Here is a 26,233-nt window from a genome sequence, read left to right as displayed (position 1 = left end):
GAGAGTTCAGCAGGCTTTCAGCAGACTCTCAAATAGCACCCTGGAAACACCTGCCAGCCGAGCGCAGGTGGCCTGGTCTGTGTCCAAGGTGATGGATATGATGCCAGATGTGGGAATCTGGGCACTTCTGGGTACCCACTTACCTTTGTGTAGGACATCCCCCAAGCTTGATGCCCTGTCAAGAGGCTGCTCCAGGAAGATATATACTGATGAGAAATCTCAGCCCCCAAATTCATTTTTCAAAGAAGCCAAGCAAATCTGGTGATTTATCCTCTGTCATTCTGATCCCAGCATATGTTCCACATCAGGTAAGTGAGATAGAAGGGATGGTTCAGCAAACATTAAGTTAAAAGAAACCCTGTCAGGCTTCCCCACGAATAGCAGGTTTTTATTTAAAGCCACAGAGTAACTAATTACATTGGGTAAAAAGCTGAGGCTCTCTCCCGCACTGCACTTCTCAAATATGTTCAGCAGAAGACATTGTTCTTACACAATCGCGGTGCACACACCCACGCTAGCTTTGTGTTTGTGCTGCTTCCTCATTTTTTCTTTTTTTCTTCTCGTCTGCTGTCCTTTCCTGTTTTTCTTTGAATGTGAGACCCTCCCTGTCTCTCTCTCTGTGCTTCCTGCCTATCTTCCCTCTCCTAATCCCCCCCACCATCTCTTCCCTCCGCTGGGACTCCTGTTTCCAGTTTCAGACATTCCGTCCTCCCTTCCACACACAACTTGGGGCTTCCCGTTACCAATGGGTGAAGCCAGGCTCAGCCCAGCTCCCCCTCCAACCCTGCCTCTGGTGACAGAATTAGAGCTTGTTCTCTTCACCCCTTCTAGCATCTCCTCCTGAAGGTACAGATGCTGGCAGAGCACTTGGTCCTGTCATTTCTGCTGGGTCCTAAGAAGGGAGGCATACCATGTATCATTAGTTCATGGAATGAATCTGAACAGTAGAGAGTGTCATGACTCTAGCTGGTGACTATAGTAGACTATTTTGGATGGAGCCATGTAGATGCACAGACTGGAGGAAGGGAATAAAATAGTATGGAAAGACATTATCGTTTTATTCGTACATTCATTCAATAAGTGTTTATTGGGACTTCCCTGGTGGTTTGGTGGCTAAGACTCCAGGCTCCCAATGCAGGGGGCCTGGATTCACCTCTGGTCAGGAAGCTAGATCCCACACGTTGCAACTGAAGATTCCACATACTTCAACTAAGACCTGGTGCAGCCAAATAAATAAACAAATATTTTTCTTAAAAAGAAGCATTTATTAAGCATCTACTGTGTGCTAACTTTGATATCAAATGTTGAGAATATTAACCTAAAGTAAAATAAGATTCTGATTCTTAACGGTCCAGTTGGTGAGATACACAGTTCAGTTCAGTTCAGTCGCTCAGTCATGTCTGATTCTTTGTGACCCCATGGACTGCAGCACACCAGGTCTCCTTGTCCATCACCAACTCCCAGAGTTTACTCGAATTCATGTCCATTGAGTCGGTGACGCCATCCAACCATCTCATCCTCTGTCGTCCCCATCTCCTCCTGCCTTCAATCTTTCCCAGCGTCAGGGTCTTTTCCAGTGAGTCAGTGCTTTGCATCAGGTGGCCAAAGTATTGGAGAGACACACGGAAGCAACAAATATAAATACAAAAGGAAATCTTATAAGTAGTGACTGGGCAAGATTTTCTTGGACTACAGGAGAGGATATTATCATCTAGGTGGGATAGAAAGAAAAAGAGTTAACTAGGTTTTTCAGGAAACAGTTCTGCAAACAAACAGTGTCGCAAAGGAAATAAATATATTTTAGGAAGAGAGAATAGCCCTGTTCCCAGTTGCAGAGGAATAAAAGGTTGAATCCTGTTGAGAGACCCACTAGAGACCCACATCTGGAGCATGAGCAAGGGTAGGAGACCCACGGGAGATGAAGCTGCAGGGCTTCAGGGGCAGGTCAAGGAACTTTTCAAGCCCTACCATAGAGTCCAGACTTCAGTATGTGGACTATAGGGAGCAACTGAAGACATTGAAGCCAGAGAATCACATGGTCTGTCTTGCATTTTTGATGAATCACTGTGGCAGAGGTGTTATTGGCTTATAGGTTTCCAGAACAGGTGGCTGGAGACAACCTTTCAGATAAGAGATGATAAAGGCTATAGCCATAGCCGTGGTGATGGACAGAGGTGGCAGGAGCATTTGTCAAGTTTCTGTTGTGTTCCAGGTATTGGGCTGTTCATGTTACCGCATGTGTGTGTTCAGAAGCGTGTACACAACTGCACAGCTCCTCACACCAGAACTGAGCACACAACTGGTAGACTAGGAGATGAGAATGGCAGCTCCTCTGCACCAAAATGCTATAGATGGGATTGAAATAGCTTGTCTTGGTGTTTACTTGGATGGCGTGATAGCTTTTGTTCAAGAAGAGCTAACATGGCATTTTCCACACACCGCTCGTAGGAGTGAATGTCGGCACAACCTTTCTGGAAAGCAGCATGGCCCTACTTTTCAAAAGCTGTAAAACAGGCAATTTTTGTTCCAGCGATTTCTATCCTAGAAATTCAAACTAAGGGAAAAAATGAGGGATGCGTGTGAAGATTTAGCTAACAGGATATTTATTGCAGCATTGTTGTTGTAGCAGAAATATAAAAGCCATTCAAATTGCAATGATTGAGGCCTGGTTTAATGTTATAGCGCGACTGTACGGTCACGTAGTTTGCAGTCTTTCGGTGCCATGGAAGTATATTCATGGACATGGAAAGATGTTCACACAGATTTACCCCTCTTCAAAAATGCAGTCTAAATAAAAACGGTTGATTGCTATGCAAACACAACTTTAAGACAGATTCCCTGGCATGCTCTTGCACTAGTTTTCAATATATTTTTAAGTGAAGAAGCAAGCTACAGAGCAACATATATAGTGTGATTCCATTTTAATTAAAAAAATATGTGCGTGTGAATTTCATGAATAAATAACCCTAAGAAAGGATGCCATAGCTACTGAAATGTTAATGTATTTATCAGTGGATAGGGAACCATAGGGGTTGGATCATTATTATTTTATTCTTTTGGGTTGTCTATAGTTTTTTTTTTCATTTATTTGTACAATGGGCATGTATTTCTTTTTAAAATTTATTTAGTTTTAATTGAAGGATAATTGTTTTACATACTGTATTGGTTTCTGCCAAACATCAACACTAATCAGCCAAAGGTAATACATATGTCCCCTCCGTTATGAGCCTCCCTTCCACCTCCCACCCATCCCACCCCTCTAGGTTGTCCCAGAGCACCCGTTTGAGCTCCCTTGAGTCATACAGCAGATTCCCTGGCCCTTTATTTGATATATTGTAGTGTATATGTTTCCGTGCTAGAGTAGCATGTACATGTTTCCATGGTATTTCTTATAGTTAAAAAAAGAGGGACTTCCCTGGTGGTCCAGTGGTTAAGAATCTGCCTTCCAGTGTAGGAGATGCAGGTTCAATCCCTGGTCGGGGAACTAAGATCTCACGTGCCACAGGCCAACTAAGCCCACAGACTGCAACTAGAGAGAAGCCATGCACTGCAACAAAGACCCAGTGCAGCCAGAAAAAAAGAAAAGAGGAACAAGGGAGCCTATCACAGTCCTAACAAGCTCGCAGAAAGGCAACTTACCCTCTCCTGTTGCTTCATTGATGCAGCTATCCTGCTTTATGTACCTATTGTTTCTAGGCATGATGGAAGGTACCAAAGATACAGGAATAATTGAGCATGATTCCTGTCCTCAAGGAGCTTACAGTCTAGCAGGGAAATTGACTAATAGATAGATAGTTATAACATGGTATGGTAGGGAAAACAGTGATGAAAGTGTTTACAGCATTTGGTGGGCTCACAAATGAGTCCTGTAGGTGATTAAAATGTGACTTGCACTGTGTGACTGCTGTTCAGCCCCCAATGCCTCTCTTCTTGTCTTGATTAGGAAAGAGGCAGCTTGGTAGGTGGACAGAGGACAGCATGCGAAACCAGCTCTAGTCTGGCCATTTAGCAAATCCAGTTTTCTTGTCTATGAGGCACAACTTTGTCATTTGCTAAGACCTTTCTCTGCCTTCAACCTATCTTTCCAGTCTCACCTTCTACTGTTGCCTTCATTAACCTCACATCCTGCCTCTCACCTGAATGATTACTGTCCTCTCCACCTTGCAGACCCTTTAAGCACTTGGTGACTTGAAACACACCATTCTCTTTACCTCTAACCCAGGCTTCTCGACCTCAGAACTATTGACCTTGGGGGCTGGAGAATTTTGGATGGTGGAGGGGGCGTACGGTGTCATGCCTGTGTTTTGGAGGATGTTTACAGCATCTCTGGCTTCCACTCTTTAGAAGCAGTAGCCTCTAATCAAAACTGTCTCCAGATACTTTCCCTGATGGTCCAGTGGCTACAACTCTGCACTCCCAATGCAGGGGGCCCAGGTTCAATTCCTGGTCAGGGAACTATATCCCACATGCTACAACTAAGACCCAGGGCAGCCTAATTAATTAACTAATCAATTTTAAAATTAATTGGTTGATTAATTAATGTCCCCAGATGTTGCCAAACATCCTCTGGCAGAAATAAATCTCCCCAGGGTAAGAACCACTGGGATCCCCCATCATGGGACCTCAGAAAGGTCACTTCATTGGTGGGCCTGACCCTTCATCCAGAGAGTAGAAGTACAAGCAAGCAAATGCCTGTGGCTATGGCGGTCATGATTCATTCAGGTTTACTGGGCTCCCCCTCACCACCACGCTCTACACTGTGCTGTGGGATCAGGGGACATGGGGAGAAGCCCTGTGTCTGCCCCTCAGGTTGTGGGGGAAGCCTGTACGTGTCCAACGATTACCCAGCAACAGGCTGCAGCATATGAGCCGAATCCTGAGCATTCCTGCCCTGCAGTCCAGCTGGCAATGCCACACCAGTTTCCTGGACAGCTTATCTCTTGACATTTGGGGTTTGGTACTGCTCACAGGGGCTTCCCAGGTGGCGCTTGTGGTAAAGCGATGCAGGAGACATAAGAGGTGTGGGTTTGATCCCTGGGTGGGGAAGATCCCCTGGAGGAGGGCATGACAATACACTCCAGTATTCTTGCCTGCAGAGTCCCAGGGACAGAGGAGCCTGGTGGGCTACAGTCGCAAGGAGTGGGACACAACTGAAGCAACTTAGCACGCACGCATGCACCACCCACAGGTGGTCATGCTGGCATCTTACAAGACATCCATGCAGCATCTATGGTGCCAAATCCAAATTTCTAGGATCTCAGAAGTCCTCACATGGTCGTCACTCTCCTGGGCTTCTAGGAACTGCTCGGGGCATTGCCATGAAAGCTGGCCACTGCGTCACCCAGGGCTGCTCTGAAAAACGATCTCTGTGGTGAAGAAGGCAGGCAGGGGACTCGGTGGAGGAAAAAGGACCTCCACTAAACCATCTCCTCCGTTCTCTTTGGACGACTGTGAAGTTTAAAATAGTCGACTTCTCTGATGCCAAAATCCCCACGCTTTGGAAACATGTCCTGCAGTGTTTCAAGCTAGAGCTGTTTCTACAGAAGGTCTCTCAAGAGACCGGGATTCACCCTCGTGTTCGCCCACTTGGTGTGCAATGCAAGGCCCACCCGGTCCTGCCGCCACTGTCCTGCAGCCCTGTGTCCCTGCTGAGAGGCATTGCTCTTGTTGTTCACTTGCTCAGTTGTGTCCAGCTCTTTCGCAACCCCATGGACTGTAGCCTGCCAGGCTCCTCTGTCCCTGGGATTTCTCAGGCAAGAATACTGGAGTGGGTTTCCATATTTCCTTCTTTAGGGGTCCTTCCCAACCCAGGGATCAAACCCCCGTCTCCTGGGTTGGCTGGTGAATTCTTTACCACTGAGCCGCCAGAGAAGCCCAAGAGGCACTTTTCCAGCACTCGCTCATCATCTTGTTTGACCCCCCAACCACCCCAGGAAGTAGGTGGCAGTGTCTTTATTCTACTATCGGGAAATTGAGGTTTTGAGAGGTTTCATCACTGGCTAAAGACAGTCAGAACAAGGACCTGAAACCCAGATCTCTGCCTCCCTCCAGGCTCACTGCCCAGCCCCTCAGGAAGCTCTGTCTGAAACACCCCTTTCCTGACCCATGCTCTTCACTCCTGCCTATGCGGGTGTGCAGGAAGCAGAGGACGTGGGAGGGAATCCCCTGCAGACGAGGCTGGGCTGGTTTCCTGAGTCCAGGCCCCAGCAGAGCAGGCAGAGATTCAGGAAGCCCCCAAAGTGAGGGGCACCCCACAAGGACTGAGCCAGACCTGACTGGGGAAGATGCCCAGACTCCCACCATGCTGCCTCCAGAGGCTGAACCCGCCCTCTTGGAGCCTGGCCCCGCCCCCCTTGGAGCCTGGTCCCCCCCCCTTTAGAGTCTGGCCCCTCCCTGTCAGGAAAGGGCTGTGGCCCCCCAGGCTCAGCACCCCTCCACCACTCCCCAGCCACAGGAGTCAGGAGCCTCCAGGCAGCCTCTTTCTTCAAGTTCTTTATGAAAAAGAGCAGAAACATGGCCAGTGTGATGTGAGGAGCCCCAGACTTGCCTTGAGAAGGAGCAAATTCAAATCCCAGCTTACTCCCTCATCTACAAAATGCAAATAATAGCATTTCTCCCTCCAAGATCTGTGTTAGATTTAAAAATAAAATTTAACTCTTGATATATTCAATATCTTATAATAACCTACAATGGAAAAGAATCTTTAAAAAAGAAAGTATGTGTATATACACATACACACACATATGGGTGTGTGTATATATGTGTGTGTATATATAGATAGATTGTATGTGTGTGTGTATGTGTGTGTTTGCTCAGTCTAGTCTGACTCTTCAAAACCCCATGGACTGTAGCCCACCAGGCTACCCTGTCCATGGAATTTCCCAGGCAACAATACTGGAGCAGGTTGCCACTTCCTTCTTCAAGGGATCCTCCTGACCCAGGGATCAAAACCGTGTCTCCTGCATTGCAGGCAGATTCTTGAGCAGGGTACCACCTGGGAAGCCATATGTGTGTGTGTGTATATATATACACACTAAATCACATTGCTCTATGCCAGAAATGAACACAACAATGTAAATCAACTGTATTTCAACTTTTAAAAAAATAAAAGAGAGGGGGAGCCATTGCCAAGACCAATACCAGAAAAAAAAATCACATACATAAGGTATTTTCCAGCACCTGGTCCATGAAAGGCAGTTTTTACTGGAAAATGTTTCCTGAGCACTTACTATGCACCAGGCATAAGAACAGACCTGAGGTCCTGAGGAAAGAGACAGGCTCTGTCGTCCTCAGTGGTCTGGAGAGCCAGGCAGGCAGGGCATGACCGGGCTGTGCAGACTCGCTTAGCTGATTGGGAAGCCAGGGAGGAGGAGCATGGTGGTCTCAGGTGCTGGCCCAGGACTCATATTTATCTCCCAGGGAGTTGAGATGGCCCCCTTGGTCATGGAGCCCCCACTACCTACATTGCCCACACAAAGCTGGCTTTATTGGAAGTGTCCACGCTGCTGGGGAAGATCTGTAACTTGATGCTTAACGCAGTGGGACCAGGGAGAATTCCATTTTGCTGTCGGGAACCCACTTCCAACGCATCCATCTGAATTTTTAAATCGATGGACTCCTTAAGTGAGCGCATCTGGCAAACAGCTCCTTCTGCCTGCCTCCCACGGCTTGCATATTCTTTGATAGAACAACAGGGAGGTGAACACAGTGATTTCTAAGAATGAGGAGCTGCTCTTCTACCTAGGGAGTTGGGTATCCATTGTTTACCCCAACTGCTTAGAGACAATCAAGCCTAGTGGACAACTGGTTATCAATAGCATAGTGGGGAAACTCCGTTGTGATTTTATTAAGATAAGCCACATTTGGGAGTCCTGGGGTGCAGTGGGGGTCCATCCTGGGCTGATGTCGGGTGGGGCAGCTCATAGGAAGCACCCAGGACTTGTTCAGAACAGCCGGGAGCAGGAGGGCACCTTGACGCGTTGTTGTTGTTCAGTCGCTCAGTCGTGTCCAACTCTGCAACTCCAAGGACTGCAGCATGCCAAGCTTCCCTGTCCATCACTCTATCCCGGAGTTTGCCCAAACTCATGTCCACTGAGTCGATGATGCCATCTAGCCATCTCGTCCTCTGTCGTCCGCTTCTCCTACTGCTCTCAGTCTTTCCCAGCATCAGGGTCTTTTCCAGTGAGTCAGTTCTTTACATCAGGTGGCCAAGGTATTGGAGCTTCAGGGTCAGTCCTTCCAGTGAATATTCGGGAGCTTTAGAAAAAGGAGTGGGAGGCTGGGCTACAGCAGGAGCCAGCTGTCAGCTTGGTTTCCACCAAGAGTGCAGATCCAATTGGCTCGGAAGATGGGTCAGCATCTCCAAGAGAGCCCTGCCTGGGGGAACCAACCCAGCCCAAGGCCTAGGCTGTCCAAAAGAGAAGTTTTCCAACTGGAGCTGAAAGCAGTTGACAGGAGCCCCATTCTGTCTCCACCCTGAGGGGTGGGGGGTCACAGGTCATGCAGATGCAGGGTGGGGTGAAGGGTGTAGCCCGCACCACTGTCTGCCCACACATGCTGCATTGGGCTTGGTGAGGGCACAGGTGGTGTCTCAGCACAGGTAGCCCAGAGACCTGATGATGAAAGCAAAATTCCATAACTGAAGCCAAATCCGGCCACTTCCCCATCCACCTGCGTGTCTGAGGGCAGAGCCCATCTCAAGACCACGGAGGCCCCAGCCTGCTGCCTAGCACCCAGTGCCCGTCCTCTGGTTCCAGCGGGAGGCGATGGAGGTGGCCACTGGCGTGGATTCCAACGTCTGCCTCCCTCCTCCTGCAGACAAAGTGGCTCTTCCTGGGGCCTGTTTCCCTGCTGGGTTAGGGCCCTTGTCCCTAAGCTCCGTCTCTACTCCCTACCCCTTCTTCATTAATTTAAAGGGCCTGATGATCCCGTGCCAGAGCCAGTACATGAGTCCCTAGCAGAGTGTGGGCCACAGAAAAGCCATTTGCTGCAAGGGGCTTCCCTCCCATTTTCCTCCCTCTTTCCTTCCAGGCTTCAGTGTGCACTGTGTTACCCTGGGACCCCCATCATTGCTTCCAACCTGTCACAGGACCTGCATGCTCGCCCCAACCTTGTACCTCTCTGCCAAAGTATCTAGGGGACTGTGTGTATGCGTGCATGTCTGCTCCGTCACTCAGCTGTGTCTGACTCTTTTGTGAGTCCACGTGACCCTGTGGACTGTAGCCCACCAGGCTCCTCTTCCATGGGATTCTCCAGGCAAGAATACTGGAGTGGGCTGCCATGCCCTCCTCCAGGGGATCCTCCCAACCCAGGGACCAAACCTGCATCTCTCGCATCTCCTGCATTGGCAGCTGGGTTCTTTAGCACTCGTGCCACCTGAGAAACCCTGTCTCTGCGGCAGGTAGAGAGTAAACAGGGGACCAGTCTGTGCCCTGCCTCCTGGGGATCTGGAAAGTCTCCATAAGTATCCAAATAATTGAGACTCTGAGAAGGATTTTTTTTTTTTTTTGCTTTCCTTCAATCACTTGTTCAGTACTTACTGTCTCCCAGGTTCAGTGCTGGGAACGGTGACATGAGAGATGAATAAGGCATGTGGGTCCCAGGCTCCAAGGGGCTCACAGGAAACACACACACACATACAGCTTGACGCTCTTCCTAGGGCAGCAGCGAGTGCTCTCAGGGCAAGAAGGACCGTGGATTCTCTCCATTACTCATATCTCTGCAATGACCTAGGTTCTAGACCCAGGGTTAGTTCTCACACCTCACTGGATCTTGAATTAGAGTTCCCCAGAGAAACAGAACCAACAGAATGTGTGCATATATATATGCACAGGTTTTATATATATATGTGTGTGTGTGTGTGTGTTATACATATATTTATATGTGTGTGTGTATATATATATATATATAGAGAGAGAGAGAGAGAGAGAGAGAGCGAGAGATTGATATTAGGGAATTGCTCACTCGATTGTGGTGCTGGCAAGTCTAAAGCCTGCAGGGTAGGCCAGCAGGCCGGACACCCAGAGCAGAGCTGCAGTCTGAGTCTGAAGGCCGTCTGCAGCCAGGATGCCCTCTCACTCAGGGGAGATCAGTGTTCGTTCTGTTCAGGCCTTCAGGGGAATTAGAAGACGCCCACGCACAAGTGGAGCCCACTGAAGGACAATAGACTTTACGCCAAGTCCACTGACTTGAATGCAAAATCCAAAAAGCACCATCAGAGAAACAACCAGAATATGTTTAACTGCATATGTGGGCACGGGCATCAGTTGACACATGAAATTAACCATCACTGTCCTTTAAAATTTAGCAATTGAACTGCAGTGAGTTGGAAGATTCCTTCATTTCCAGTATTTTAGGAGACTAGCAGTTCTGGTAAACGAGACACAGACTATCCTTTCCTTGTTGGAAGTTTTTAGAGGACCAAAGCTATTCTTAGCAGTTTGCACAAGATCAATGATGCCGTCAAATGATGCCACAGTGTGCCCCCCTCCCCAGCTTACTGCCAAACATGAAACCTCAGGACGTGACTTAGCTCAGTGGCCTGGTTCTAATGTTCATGGGAACCACCTGGGGACCTTTCAAGAGAGCAGTTTCCCAGCCCATCTGTGAAGACTTGGATTTGTTAGATGTGGCCTGGACGCTGGGGGCCTGGGTCCTAAAGCCTGCTCAGTGAGAAAGTAGCTACTTTGGGACCTGGGAAGAAACACCCCTAGGACAGGAGGCTGAAAACACCATGATTGCATCTCCAGGAGGCTGTGTGATTAAGGAGCCCCCAGGTGACTTCCTCTGGGGTGATCTGTGGACACTGAAAAATGCAGGCCTGGCCTCTCCAGAGGATCTTAGGCTGAAGTAGTGAGGATGGGGTGGGGCAGTGTGTGCAAAGGACAAGGTAGGTGCCACTGGAAACATCAGCTAGCATCTTGCCATTCCCTTTGCTTCTTCCTAGCATCCTACTGCTCCCCCGGCCCTCACACCCTGTGGCTGAAGATTCCTCCTCCCAAACCTCTTCTCCAAATTCTTCCTTACTCTTCCTGAAATTCCAAATTCCAAACCATCCCTGATGGGTGGGGTGCCTAGGTTGGTGTCTAACGCACTCTCTGTTACTCTCTGTTCCAAAAACCATCTTAGCAGCCTTGAGTTTGAGGGTCTGCTCCTCCAACAAAATGATATGAGGAAGGAATTCAGCATCCTTCCTCAACCCTGTACCCCAAATCCTACTTCTGTGTTTCATTTCTAACTTGTAGCACCTCTTTCCTCCCAAATAACAATTGGTGACTTCATCAGACCTCCCCGGGTGGTTTGAAGTCTAGAATAGATAAGACTTTCCATCGGTGAGAGATGCACTGGGTCTGTCTGCATACGGAACCTGCCAGCTGGATCCACCCTGCTCTCCAGGCAGGTGGGGAGATCATGGATCCCTGAGTTTGTCCCCCAGTCACCACCCTAAGACAGGAAGCAGTGGAGAAGAAGGGGTTTACGGAGGCAGGACTATGTCTGAGGATATTAGGACCTAATTAGCAAGAGGATGGTGTTTTCTATTAATGGATGTTAAGACTGGAGTTATGGTGTTGGAGGAGACTCTTGAGAGTCACTTGGACTGCAAGGAGATCCAACCAGTCAATCCTAAAGGAAATCAACCCTGAATATTTGTTGGAGGGACTGATGCTGAAGCTGAAGCTCCAATACTTTGGCCACCTGATGAGAAGAGTCAGCTCATTTGAAAAGACCCTGATTCTGGGAAAGATTGAAGGCAAAAGGAGAAAGGGGTGGCAGAGAATGAGAAGGTTAGATAGCATCACAGACTCAGTGGACATGAATCTGATCAAACTCCAGGAGCTAGTGAAGGACAGAGGGGCCTGGCATGTCTGCAGTCCATGGGGTCATAAAGAGTCAAACAGGACTTAGAGACTGAACAAACAGCAGGCTGGATTAGCTTACACCAAGTTAAGGAGGGACCGAGGTAAGGGAGGAGTGAGGTAACAGAAGTGAGAGCAGAGCAACTCCCATAACACTTGGTCTGTATCGCTTGGTAGCAGATGTTGGTTCGCTGGTCCATCTTCCAATGGTGCCACTTGTCAACTCCTGTGCTTGCCTGGGGGGAGACATGGAACCCAGGCAAGGGCTTTAGGAAGAAGCCAAAGTGAATCTTCCTCAAAGGCTGTCTTGAGGAAGAGTCCCAGGGAAGGGGCATGAAATTAGGGGTAGCCTCTCTTGTTGGGCATGACTGGGTGGAAATCATCTCCTTCAAAGCCTGTGCATCACCAGCCGCCCCCACAAAATCACTTGCAACAAGAAGCATGATATGTTTTGCCTTCTGTTTAAAACCATCAAGGCACTTTTAAAAAGATTTTGTTAATTGCCATTTGCAGATAATTATTATCTATTCAGAATCCCCTGGTGCAAATGAATCACACACCAAACATCATGTCTGAGCTCTCGCAACCCACTCGCTGACCCCAATGCTGCTGGGACTGGAGGGACAGGAAGAGAAAGGGGCTGAGTGGCAGAGAAGGGTCAGAAGTCTTGGGAGAAAACCAGAAAGCTCCGTCGGGTGTCTGTAGGTCGGAGGTGGGTGAATCAATTTATGATCTCTCTGGGATATGTTTAAGGCAACGGAAGAGAAAAAAGACAAATGGGTGGGTTCTGCTCACAACCAGAGCAGGAAAGGAGGGCAGACCCTGACCAGCGTGCAGCAGCCAGGCTCCACCCCACAGCCAACTCCCAGGTGCTGGCTTCATCGTTGTTCCAAGGAGTGTGTGCGTTAGTTGCTTCCGTCGTGTACGACTCCTAGAGACCCCATAGACTGTAGGCCGCCAGGCTGCTCTGTCCAAGGAATTCCTCAGGCAAGAATACTGGAGTGGGTTGCCATGCCCTCCTGCAGGGGATTGACCCAGGGATCGAACCCACATCACTTTACGTCTCCTGCGTTGGCGGGCAGATTCTTCACCACTAGTGCCACTTGGGAAACCCAGGGTGAGCTGTAGCCATCCCAACTCTGAGGCTTGAAATGTGAGAAGAAAAAGAGTTGGACCTTTCTGCAGAGCCTAACCAGGAGGTTTTATTTAATTAGGTATTTATCTGTGTTATTTTTGACTGTTTAGGGTCTTCATTGCTGCTCGGGCTTTCTCTGGTTGCAGTGAGTGGGGGCTATTCTTCGCTGTGCACAGGCTCAGTAGCTGTGACACGTGGGCTTAGATGCCCCATTGCATATGGTAGCTTCCCAGACCAGAGATCAAACCCATGTCCTCTGCATTGGCAGGTAGATTCTTAACCACTAGGCCACTGGGGAAGTCCTACCCAGGGGGTTTTAATGGTATCTGCAAACTCCCCCATAGAGGGATGTGAGAAAAACAGTAAACGACTGTTACCCACGGGAGTAGATACTTAGGGAGTTTGGGATGAACATGGACACACTGCTATATTTAAAATGGATAAGCAACAAGGACCTACTGTATAGCACAGGGGACTGCTCAAGGTTCTGTGGCAGCCTGGATGAGAGGGGAGTTTGGAGAATGTATACATGTATATGTATGGCTGAGTGCCTTTGCTGTTCACTGAACCTATCACAACATTGTTAATTGACTATGTTGTTGAGTTGCTAAGTTGTGTCCAACTCTTTGTGACCCCATGAACTGCAGCATGCCCAGCTTCCCTGTCCTTCACCATCTACCAGAGTTTGCTCAAACTCATGTCCCTTGAGTCAGTGATGCCATCCAACCATCTGATCCTCTGTTGCCCCTTTCCCCTCCTGCCTCAGTCTTTCCCAGCATCAGGGTCTTTTGCAGTGAGTTGGCTCTTTGCATCAGATGGCCAAAGTATTGGAGCTTCAGCTTCAGCCTCAGTCCTTCCACTGAATACTCATAGTTGATTTCCTTTAGGATTGACTAGTTTGATCTCCTTGCAGTTCCAGGGTCTCTCAAGAGTCTTCTCCAGCACCATGATTTGAAAGCATCAATTCTTAAGTGGATCAAACAACAACAAAAAAGCAAAAACAAGACATCTGATACCCACAGAGTCCTAGCTATATGCCCCACATTCTGTCAAATCAACCTGACTAGTTCTGAGTTGTTAGTTGTAACCTCACTTTATAAATGAGGAACCAAGGCTGAAGGAAGTTAAGCCAGTAGCCTAAGATCACACAGTTCATCAGTTTTGAAACGCACATCTTCTGATTCCAGAACCCCAGCTGGGAACTGGTATTCGTCTGCCTCTTCCCTGTGAGCCATCCATTCTATGTGAGCTCACCAGAGACAAATTTCTGGTTCCTTGTCCTTCACAGGACAAGGATCAAGCAGGATATTCAGGAAACATTTAATTAAGAGTTGCTAAATGAAAGAAGGAAGGAACCGGGGGACTGAGGAGTCTGTCCTTGCATTTCAATGTGAATGGAAATATGCAAAGTACTTGGATATCATATGCAAGTCAACATCTATCATTTTCATCAGCTGCCTGAACTGGCATCACGTTGGAGAGAGGAGAAGGTCACATGGGTTTCACTGGGGTGGGCTCCCCATCTTTCTTTTTTTATTGGGGTATAGTTGCAATACATGGGGTCGCAAAGACATGACGGAGCGACTGAACTGAACTGAACTGATAGTTGCTTTGGGCTCCCCTCTTGATGTCAGTATCTTTCAGTCATGACTCATGTTGACTTGAGCAGATATTGTAGGATTTGTGTGATTCTGGCCTCTCTTGATCATCTATCAAAATTCTATCCATCCTTCAAAAGTTCCTTCCACGGAGCCTACCCTGACTGTTGGCCCTTGTCAAATCTATTAAGCCCCTGCCCTGTTCTGGGCCCTTTGCTAGGGGAGACACATGTAAGCAGGTAATGGCAATGTATTAGATTTCGTGCAATATTAGAGGTGTGTATGAAGCATAGGAGTAAGAAAAGGGAGTGATTGGCAGGAGATAGGGCCGGCCGGAGGTCAAAGAAGGCTTCACAAAGGAAGCGATACCTGAATGAGATCTTAAAGTCTCAACTGACAGATAAATGAGACAAAAGGCAATCCCAGAAGATAGACTGAACAGAGCAATGGCCACGTCCCACAGAAGTGTATGTTTTGGAAGCTACAAGTACTAATTATTTTTAAAGATTTTGAACCATGAATCAGATTTTGTTATTTCCTTGCTTAATATGCCTTACTGGTTCCCACACACAGAGAATTCATGCCATGACCTGCTCACTTTTTTTTTTTTTTTAATTCTGATCTCCACCTTCTGCTCAGATGCATGCTGGGTCCCCTTGCCTCCGGCTTCATCAAGCTCCAGCCACAGCAGCCTTCCTTCCGTTTCTGGTGGATAACCAGCTAATTCGTGCCTCCGGACCTTTGCACTTGCTGTTCCATTGTCTGGGATTCTCTTTTCTTAGCACCACACCCCCTCCCCCATTTCAGAGAAAGAATGTTCATATTCAAGTCTCAGCTCAAGTAGTCCACTGAGAGACCCACTCTGCCCACCCCATTCATCGTACTCTTCCAACCAACCTCCAGTCATTCATTACCCTATTTTACTTCCTCCTGTGTACTTCTCACTGCTTGAATCTATCTTATTTATTTATTTGTTTGACTGTGCCAAATCTTGTGGCATGCGGGATCTCTTAATTGTGGCATGCAGGATCTAGTTCCCTGACAAGGGGTCAAACCTGGGCCCCTTGCATTGGGAGCCTGGAGTCTTAACCACTGGACCACCAGGCAAGTTCCCTGAACCTATCTTATTTCTTTGGTTTCTACTGTTGGTCTCTTCTACGCACACCAAACCATAAGTTTGTAAGATCCTCAGCGTGCTGACCAACTCACATGCATCCCAGACATGGGGACACAGTGCTTATACCTAATAGTCCCTCAGTACTTGGGGAATAAGTGATGGACGTATGGCTTAATAGATGGATGGATAGATGAACAGATGGATAGATGAATGAATAGATTGCTGGATGGATGGATGGATGGATGGATGGATGGATGGATGGATGGATAGATGGATGATGGATGAATAGATGACTGGAATGGATGGATGGATACATGGATGAATAGATTGCTGGATGGATGGATGGATGACTAGATGGATATGTGGATGGATGAATGGATGGATGGATGGATGAGTAGATGACAGGATGGAATAAATAAATGAATGAATGATAGTTGCCAGACAAGGCTGATATGAGGAACCATAAGGAGAGAACTTCAGGGAGCTGACCCCACTGGGCATTGGATGTCATGCAGATCATCTATCCTGTATCTGATGAGGACACTGTGAAATGAACATTCTTGCCAGGCAACTGAGCATTTGATTATCCCTTGCTCTGCATTGCCTTTTGAGAGTTTCTCATGCCTGAACCTTATCTCGCCAAAATGCCAACCACGTTTCATGAACCAGTGTTTTCAGAGAACTTGACATAGTCCTTCTTTCACTGAGCTTTCATGGGCAAGTTTCTCCTCATAAATTCTTCTAGCACTGGGTTGAACACAGAGCATGTTCGCAGTAAGTATCTGTTGACTGACTGAATGTCTGAGGTGGTAAAAAGAAGGGAAGAGTAAAAAGAAGGGAATTGATGTATCCAGCACAATGATGTCTGGGCACCCGGCTAGGGCTTTATGTATTCATCCCACAGGTACCTTACACAGGGTGTTATTAGCCCCCTTCACGGTCAAACTTGGGCCTAAAGAGGATGACGGTGGGTCTTACAGCTGACAGGCAGCGGGGCCAGGACTCAGGACTCCTTCCGCTAATCCATGCTGCCCTGCAGTCTGCCCACAGTCCTGGCCTTAACACTCGCTGGGCCTATCCCAGCAGCAGGCTCAGTGACCACAACTAAGGCAAGAGCTCAGCGCCCCCTCCCCTAGGTCTCTGGAGCCTAATCACTAAGGATGTGAGCTCTGCCTCTTGCCTTGAGGGTACCACCAGCCCCTCCCAGCATTTTCAGATTTGGCAGAAATTGCCCTCAGCCTTTCTATGAGGCCCTTTGCCTGTGGGGCTGGGGGCCTGGTATAAAACACATAGAGAGGATGGCTAGGCTTGCTGTCTCTTCCGGTGTCCTTGTATTACTGCAATGCCCTTCATCACCCCATTTGAGCCTGGGTGCGTATCTGCTCAGCCATGTCCAACTGTTTGCAACCCCATGAACAGTAGGTAGCCCACCAGGCTCCTATGTCCATGGAATTCTCCAGACAAGAATACTGGAGTGGGTAGCCATTCCTTTCTCCAGGGATTTCCCCCACCCAGGGACTGAACGCCAGTCTCCTGCACCGCAGGGAAATTCTTTACCCTCTGAGCCACAAGGGAAGCCTCTCTGGAAAACCCAGCACTTGCACCTCTAGCTTGCTCCTGAACATCCATGCTCAGCAGGAGCTCTTGGCGTCTTGCAGGTCTCTGTTCTGCTAACCCAGCCTGTACATCTCATGTTGAGAGTGAGCAGCCACCCCCTCAACCCCCTCCTCTGTGCCTGGACCAGTCCCTAACGGCCAGACAGAATCAGTGATTTGACTCAGCTCTCCGTGCCTCAGTTTGCCCATAGGCCAGATGGAGCCATCTCTTTCTCTCACCTCCGCGGGGGAGTCCTAGGGACCATTTACTGTAAGCAAATCACTGTAATCATCATAATTATCAATAGCACTTTATGATCTCCCATCAGAAAGATGATCATTGTCTGCAATACCCCTTCCCCTCTGCCCAAGGTGGAAAGTTAATTCTGTAACTGCCTGTTGAGATTACAAAAGCCCCAGCAAAGAGCATCCTTGAATAGGCCCCATTTGGAGAAGTGATCCTGAGATGACACTGCTGGCTCCTCTGTGAGACCCAGTGATTCCCTAAAACCCAAGTGATGCCACCTTCTTCCTGGAAAATGTGTCATTAGGCAGGGATATATGGTTTCATGCTTATTTTTCTTTTTGTTTTTGTTTTCTTTTTTTTTTTTTTTGGCCACTCCATGAGACATGTGGGATCTTAGTTCCCTGACCAAGGACTGACCTGACCCCTTGCAGCAGAATCACAGAGTCTTAACCACTGGGCTGCCAGGGAAGCCCCTTGTTTATCTTTTTTAACAGAGTAAAAGAAAGTGAAAGAAAAATAATGCCACGTGTTAAAAGGAGGAAAGAGAAAGAAAGCAAAATAGCACAAGATTTCAACCCTGCCCCCTCTCTCCCATTTGTTTTTTTTTTTCCCTCCCTCTCTATGTAGGAGTGAGTGTTCTAATTCTGCAATGCTGTCATTACTATAATGGGTTTGGCAGGCCCATATTACAGCACTGAGGCTGTCAGGAGCCGATGACATGCTGTCTGTTATGGGCTCCTGCTGTTCTCAGCCAACCAAGGGCCAGGAAGACAGGAGAGGAGGAGGCTCCACTTGGGTTAGGCATCCTTAGAGATGATCATTTTAACCCACTCACAACATTACGAATGAAATGACACTAGAGAACACCCCTGGCGGGCTGGTGAACGCAAAGGGTTATGGGGACTGGAAATAAACAGCAGAACGAGGAGGTGAGTTTACTCCACCCAGAGCATCTTTCCAGCGTGGCCAAGCTCACATTGCTGGCAATGGCTTCTATAGCACTGAGTGGAAACTACAGAGCGCTGGATTACGGGGCTTCAAGGGGAAGCGGGGTGCTTCCTATTCCAGGTAGCAATTTTTTTAAAAAAAGTTTTCACTGGGAAAAAAATTGGTGAGCTCAAACCTAGTAGGAATCTAGCACTAATCACTTCCTCACCTCTCAGCCTGCTGGCAGGACAGGGAGCAATTAATCACCCTGAGGAGTGAGGTGGGTCCGACTCTCCCTGCTGAGGTCAACTGCGATGCTATGCCGCTGCTTCTAAACTGCCTGGGTCCCTTTGCCTGATCGTTGATCTCACTAAAGGGAAACAGTGAAGAGAATCATAGTAGCACCCTCTTCCCCTAAGGAAAAGGGCTTTCTTTGATTTAAAAAAAAAAAAGGCTTTCCCCTAAGTCCTATGGAAAAGGGCTTTCTTTGATAAAAAATAATAATAATAATAACTGTAGAAGTGAATAATGGTGAGCCAGCAATTGTCGGTAAGAACATTGTTTATTCCACAGCCAAATTCTGGAGCCACAACCCTGCCTGAATACAGCCTGAGGACACCTGAGATGAGGGAACCCACCTGCCATGTGCCCCTTGGGGGCCACAGAGCAGGTGCTGCAGTGGATTGCCAGCTGTGAGATGCTCCTGGTCCTTGGGAGGATGTAGGCATGATGGCCCAGACTATTCCTTTGCTCTGAGCTCTCTGTAATTTGGACCTGGCCTGGAAAGGAGGAATACTGGGATGAGAGTAGAAAAGGAACACAGGGGCTTAACTCTGTGGGGTAAGACTCCGGCAACCCACTCCAGTATTCTTGCTTGCAGAATCCCATGGACAGAGGAGCCTAGTGGGCTACAGTCCATGGGGTTGCAAAGAGTCAGACATGACTGAAGCGACTTAGTGCACACACACACACAAACATGCACACACCTGCACACGGGGCCCCAGAAACTGACAGCTCAAGCCCCAAGCAGCTGGGTATGATGTTCCACTTGTGTGTTAAATAACATAAACCCAGTATTCAGGGCCTCCAGGTCCAGAGTGAAGGAGAGGGTGGTAACCAAGATCACATAAACTGAGACCCATGGAATGAGGGGAGAATTGTTTTGGGGATGGAGGTCCAGTCATCACTGGCTCACAGAGGGCTGACCGGAGCCTCCTGAGGCAGCAGGGTGCCGCGGAGAAGGAGACGGACATTAGAGACACATGTGAGGAGGGAAGGTCCTCTGCACCCCTGGAAAAAGTGCCTCTAGTGAGAGCAAAGTGGGAGCATCACAGTCCTGAAGCCACAGTGCCGCCTATTTGTAGGATAGATACCCGTAGCTTGCAGAGTGCAATCATCTTCTCCATCAGCACCTAGCTAAGGAAGGTAGTGAGAAGCAGGATGCAGGCAGAACAAATACTTGCTGAGGCTGTCGCCCTGCTGCTGTCAGCCTGGTGACCACGATGACCTCCTGTCGGATGCCTTTCCTGGAAAAACTGAGTTATGTTTCATTTTACCCCAGGGTATGCGGGTGAGTGGGTTAGATGGGGGGTGGGGGGGGGGCGACTTAGCATTTTATTCATCCTGATCTGAATCCTTTTTCAAACTCAAATGGCATGCATAATCTTTGCCTTAATTAAAGCTTCTGAAATATCACTGGGCATCCATGTAACCCCACCTTTCCTTGCCCTCTACAAAGAAGGAGGATGGGGGAGCTTTGCTGGGGAAAGAGGTGGGGGAGGACTGTGCAGAGTTGTAGGGGGAAAAGAAAAAGATACCGGAAAAGAGAGGAAAGATTCTGGAGGCAGAAGCCAGGAGAGCTGGAATGTCGGCTGGAAACTAAGTGGGATCGTTATTCAGAGTCTGATGTTTTCAGAGAAGAAAGGGAGGGAGGTGGAGACACGGAATTCACTGGGCACCTACTGGGGTCCATGGCCCCACGTGTGTGGGGGCTGCTTCCATCGTCCTGACCTGACAGGTAAGGAAACCGAGGCTCCAAAGCCTGGAAACTTGTTCAAGGCCATACAGCAAGTACGGGGGCAGGTAGGCTTCAGTCCTGCGCTGGGGGCACCCTGCTCACCTCGCCCCAAGCCCCGCCTGTGTTCCGGCCCCTCCTCAGGGACACACTTCTTGAATCACTTATTAGGCTGTTCTCACAGATTCCATGCCTGTGTCCTGTGGCTCCAGAGAGGCTAGACCCCTCAAGAGAGGGTCCCCATCAGCTGTGGCCTTTGCAATGCTTCTTGCCCTCTGCACTCCCGTGCCCTCTCCTTCCCCTCACCCCACCAAGAGCACCGTTCAGGGCTCAGCAAATGGTGAGAAATGAGCAGAGCCATTCTGCCCAGACGTGGACCTTCCTGAGGTCATTTGCTTCCAGCATCCCAGCCACAAGGCTGGTTATGTACTTGTCACATCACAGAATGCCAAGCTGCAAGGAATTCCAGCCAGCATCCAGCCTAACTCCGCTATTTGGCTCCAGAAGGAGGCGAGTGGTTCAAAATCACACAGCTGGTTAGTGACGGAGCCAGAATGGGCTCTCGACCCCAGCCCGGCATTCATTCCTCTCCGCCAGACGAGGAGAGGAAGGTGTCTGGGAGTCAGGACGGGGCTCCTGCACCCCTGTCCCCCTCCTCCTACCTTGCCATGCTCTCCGGCGTCAATGCCAAGAGCCCTGAGTATGACTGACATCTGAGAATGTATCTCTAGAGCTGTCAGCAGCAACCAAAGAAACAAAGGAGGAACTGGGGGCCAAGAGTGGGTTGGAAGGGACTGGTGGAAAAGAGGGCCCCAAATTCTACAGAGTTGGTCCGCAGCTCTGACTTAGCTTTTACCTGCAGGGAATCTGCCTGGCAGGTTGACAGAGGAGAACAAGACAGGAGCCCCCACCCCTGGGTTCCCCATGGAAAGTCTCCACAGCAAAGGTTTCTGTTGAGGGTCACATAACAAAGATCCAACTTAACAACCACAAGAGCGCTCATTTCCCCGTCATCTGGAGGAGCCTGACTCTCTCCGTGGTTTCCTGTGGCTTCTCCAGCTCCCACTGCCATGTCCCGACTCCAGTCAACGGGAAGGGGAGAGACAGAGGGAAGCACTGATCTCTTCCTTTTAATCCAGAAGCTGTACTCACTCCTTCTGCTTACGTCCAGTTCGCCAGGAACTGATCACACAGCTGCAAGGAAGGATGGGGAATGTGGATGTATTCTGGGCAGCCTTGCTTTCTACTGATACTTAGGCTGTTCTTTAGTAGTAGCTAAAAAAGCAGAGCAGAATACATGTTAAAGGACATCTAATTTGGAAAAAGAAAAAAAGGCTCAGTGGTAAAGAATCTGCCTGCCAGTGCAGGAGATGCAAGAGATGAAGGTTCAATCCCTGGGTCGGGAGGATCCCCTGGAGGAAGAAATGGCAACTCTCTCCAGAATTCTTGCTTGGAAAATCCAACGGGCAGAGGAGCCTGGTGGGCTGTAGTTCATGGGGTCTCGAGGAGTCGGACACGACTGAGTGATTGAACGTGCATGCAGCACAGTGGGAAATAAACAAATGAAGAAAGGACCTCTAGTAATGTTTGTGAGATTATTTCTAATGAAACTTGTGCATCTGCTTTGGCCACCAATGCAACCCAGCTTCCCTAGCTGAGGGAGGGGGTCCTACTGTGAGGCAGCCCCAAATGAATGGCAAGTGAGCCAAGAGGAACAACCGGGAGACCCAGACTAAATTCAATTATGGGAGATTCAGAGCTAGATATCAGAAAATGAGATTGAAAGCAGGGGGCAACCTCCTGGGGAGGCTCCCTCAGAGATTTTATAGGAAAGAAGATAAAACCAAGAAGAAACAGCAGAGATCATAACTCAGCTCCAACCCCCAGGGGCTGAGTGGGGTGCCCACCGCTCTGCCTCGAATATATGGAGACTACACGGTAATTACATTTTCACAAAATTAGTTAGCGTTAAGAGGAACTACGTCCCAAAGTAATAACAACATAACCATATAATCTGCTTTGTGAGTTAGGCTTGCATTTGCTTCCTAAATCCTCTTCCCAATTGCTGATCTTGACACTTCAGGGCATATACAATGCACTGTCAACTGATAACCTCACCTGGAAGGAACAAGCATCAGAGGGTGGAATGGAGGGTGTCTTAGTCTGCGGGAGGCAGGAGGAATAGACTCTGGACACTGCCCTCTGCTGGTGACCAGAAGCAAATCGTCATCCCTGCAAGTCTGGATGGGTAAGAAACTCTCCCTAGAGGCCAGGCCACCACAGTCCCCCGCAGCCAGCTGCAGGCAGAGCTGCCAGTAGCCTTGGCCTGGGCAGAGTGCCTGGGATCTGACAAGCTGACTGCTATCCCTCTTCCTTTATTTAGGCCGTGCATGATCCCAAGCCCCTGTCAACTCCGTTTCCACCCAGAGTTTCCATTCTTCTCAGACTGGTCAGGACAGGGATTCCAGGGCCTAGCAGATTCTTCAAAAGAATGGAGGACATTGGAGGAAGTGGACCACCTCCATGCCCATCCCATACGACCCCTATGGTTCAGCATCAAGGAATATGTAGACGGACTGACCTTCAGCTTCTTACTGTATGTATGGTAAGCAGTATTTGTTGTCCCAGAAGGTGAACAGGACAAGAGAATAGCCACCTTCCTAAGCTCCCTAAACCAGAGTGACCACCCTCCTTTAATGTGTGTGTGTGTGTGTGTGTGTGCACTCAGTCACGTCCGAGCCTTTGCAGCCCCGTGGACTGCAGCCTGCCAGGCTTCTCTGTTCATGGAATGCTCCAGGCAAGAATCCTGGAGTGGGTTGCCATTTCCTCCTCCAGGGGATCTTCCCAACCCTACGGTCAAACCCACGTCTCTTGTGTCTCCTGCATTGGCAGGCAGATTCTTCACCAACTGTGCCACCTGGGAAGCCCACCCTCAAGTCCTAAAACGCACATGGTACGTTCCAGCTTATAAAATATTTCCACATCCACAAGTTCATTTAATTCTCAAGACAATTCTATCAGTTGGTCGTATCATTCCTGTTCTATTGCTGAGACACAGAGGTAGTTTGCCAAAGGTCACGCAGCTGATAGTGATGGAGCTAAGGCTGGAATCATGATCAATGATGTCAAGTCCTAGACTTGTTCCAGAACATCACAAAGGCCTTGGGACTTGCCTGGTGGTCCAGTGTTTAAGAATCTGCTTTCCAAAGCAGGGGACATGGATTCGATCCCTGGTCAGGGAACTAAGATCCCTGACCACAGGGCAACCATGCCACAGGGCAATTAAGCCTGTGTGCTGCAACTAGAGAAGCCCCTGCATGCCACAATGAAGACCTAATGCAACCCTCCCCCCCCCAAAAAAATCCCATGGCCTCCGAGCTCCTAGCAGACCCTGAATGGAGCACTAGCCCAGGTGGGTGTGGTGCTGCGTCATAGCAGGTGTGTCTTGCTCTGTGATTAACCTGTGTGGTCTTGGGTTTGTGGTTGCTCCCTGCAACTATGTTGCAAGTCAGTGAGACCAGGGAGGGACTCTTGTGCCCTCTTTGGATCCCTAGCATCAAGCTCAAGATGGAACATAAAGGAGGACCTCAAACGTGAATGAAATAGATGGCGATGGTCCACAGAAATGCAAGCTGTGAGAACACACTAGAGGGACTTCCCTGGGGATCCAGTGATTAAGACTTCACCTTCCAATGCAGGGGACATGGATTTGATTCCTGGTGGGGGAACTAAGATCCCACATGCCTCCTGGCCAAAAAAAAAAAAAAAAGATAAAACAGAAGCAATATTGTAACAAATTCAATAAAGACTTCAAAATTGTTTCAGTTCAGTTCAGTTCAGTCGCTCAGTCATGTCCGACTCTTTGTGACCCCATGAATCGCAGCACTCCAGGCCTGCCTGTCCATCACCAACTCCCGGAGTTCACTCAGACTCATGTCCATTGAAGCAGTGATGCCATCCAGCCATCTCATCCTCTGTCGTCCCCTTCTTCTCCTGCCCCCAATCCCTCCCATCATCAAAGTCTTTTCCAATGAGTCAACTCTTTGCATGAGGTGGCCAAAGTACTGGAGTTTCAGCTTTAGCATTATTCCTTCCAAAGAAATCCCAGGGTTGATCTCCTTCAGAACAGACTGGTTAGATCTCCTTGCAGTCCAAGGGACTCTCAAGAGTCTTCTCCAACACCACAGTTCAAACACATCAATTCTTTGGTGCTCAGCCTTCTTCACAGTCCAACTCTCACATCCATACATGACTACTGGAAAAACCATAGCCTTGACTAGATGGACCTTAGTCGGCAAAGTAATATCTCTGCTTTTGAATATGCTATCTAGGTTGGTCATAATTTTTCTTCCAAGGAGTAAGCGTCTTTTAATTTCATGGCTGCAGTCACCATCTGCAGTGATTTTGGAGCCCCCCAAAATAAAGTCTGACACTGTTTCCACTCTTTCCCCATCTGTTTCCCATGAAGTGATGGGACCAGATGTCATGATCTTCGTTTTCTGAATGTTGAGCTTTAAGCCAACTTTTTCATTCTCCTCTTTCACTTTCATCAAGAAGCTTTTTAGTTTCTCTTCACTTTCTGCCATAATGGTGGTGTCATCTGCATATCTGAGGTTATTGATATTTCTCCCAGCAATCTTGATTCCAGCTTGTGTTTCTTCCAATCCAGCTTTTCTCATGAAGTACTCTGCATATAAGTTAAATAAGCAGGGTGACGATATACAGCGTTGACGTACTCCTTTTCCTATTTGGAACCAGTCTGTTGTTCCATGTCCAGTTCTGTCTGTTATTCCATGTCCATTTCTAACTGTTGCCTCCTGGCCTGCATACAGATTTCTCAAGAGGCAGGTCAAGTGGTCTGGTATTCCCATCTCTTTTAGAATTTTCCACAGTTTATTGTGATCCACACAGTTAAAGGCTTTGGCATAGTCAATAAAGCAGAAATAGATGTTTTTCTGGAACTCTTTTGCTTTTTCCATGATCCAGCAGATGTTGGCAATTTGGTCTCTGGTTCCTCTGCCTTTTCTGAGGAAAAAAGAACACCCTAGAATGAAACCCTCTGAAGGAGCAGCCAGGAGGCAGGAGTGAGGGTGGTGCAGAAGGTGGTGCAGACGGGCTGGGCATGGAAGGCTCCCACCCTCTCTGAGAGCTTCCCCTTTCCTCTTGTTGAAATAAAAGTATCTGATGGTCTGGAGTTCTCAGTATAAGCAGTGAACAGTAAATAGGAGCCATGAGTTGGCAGCCTCCCAAAATTCCCGAGTAGAGACCTACAGCCAAAGAGGAAGGAGGGAAGGAGAATCTCAGGTGGAGCAGAAACATGCCTGACACACCTTAAACACCCAGCAAGTATTTGTCATCCAGTGAAGCGGCGCCCAGAGTAGAAGATTCTTGGGAATAAGGCGAACAGTGCTAGATAAAAACCCAGTTCCATGGGAAGTGGCACAGGTCCTTCTGCCTGTGTCAGGATTCCTGGTTTTGTCTGTGTAGAGAGTCCAAAGACTAGATAGGATGGCTTTGGACTCTAGGCTTATGTTTGGGCTTGCTTAGCTGGCATTACGTATTTCCCACTTCTCCTCCATCTTGACCATTTTTCTCTGAAAACACCCCAGCCCATCTTATTCTAGCTGGCATCAGCGACTCAATGGACGTGAGTTTGAGCAAATTCTGGGAGAGAGTGAAGGACAGGGAAGCCTGGCGTGCTGCAGTCCGCAGCGTTGCAAAGAGTTGGCCATGACTGAGCGACTG

The 26,233-nt window shown here is 48.5% G+C and overlaps 1 protein-coding gene and 1 non-coding gene across 3 annotated transcripts in view; both read left to right on the top strand.

Moving 5' to 3' along the window:
- The window catches only part of KIRREL3 (kirre like nephrin family adhesion molecule 3), a 609,605-nt gene that overhangs the window by 233,624 nt on the left and 349,748 nt on the right, over window positions 1–26,233 (top strand). The window lies entirely within an intron of this gene.
- TRNAG-CCC (transfer RNA glycine (anticodon CCC)) lies at window positions 4,383–4,455 on the top strand. The gene has a single exon. It is a non-coding gene; the product is annotated as a tRNA-Gly (tRNA).

The sequence above is a fragment of the Ovis canadensis genome, chromosome 21, assembly GCF_042477335.2.
Source record: "Ovis canadensis isolate MfBH-ARS-UI-01 breed Bighorn chromosome 21, ARS-UI_OviCan_v2, whole genome shotgun sequence".
NCBI classification, from domain to species: Eukaryota; Metazoa; Chordata; class Mammalia; order Artiodactyla; family Bovidae; genus Ovis; species Ovis canadensis.
This window is presented reverse-complemented; position numbering and strand designations above follow the sequence as displayed.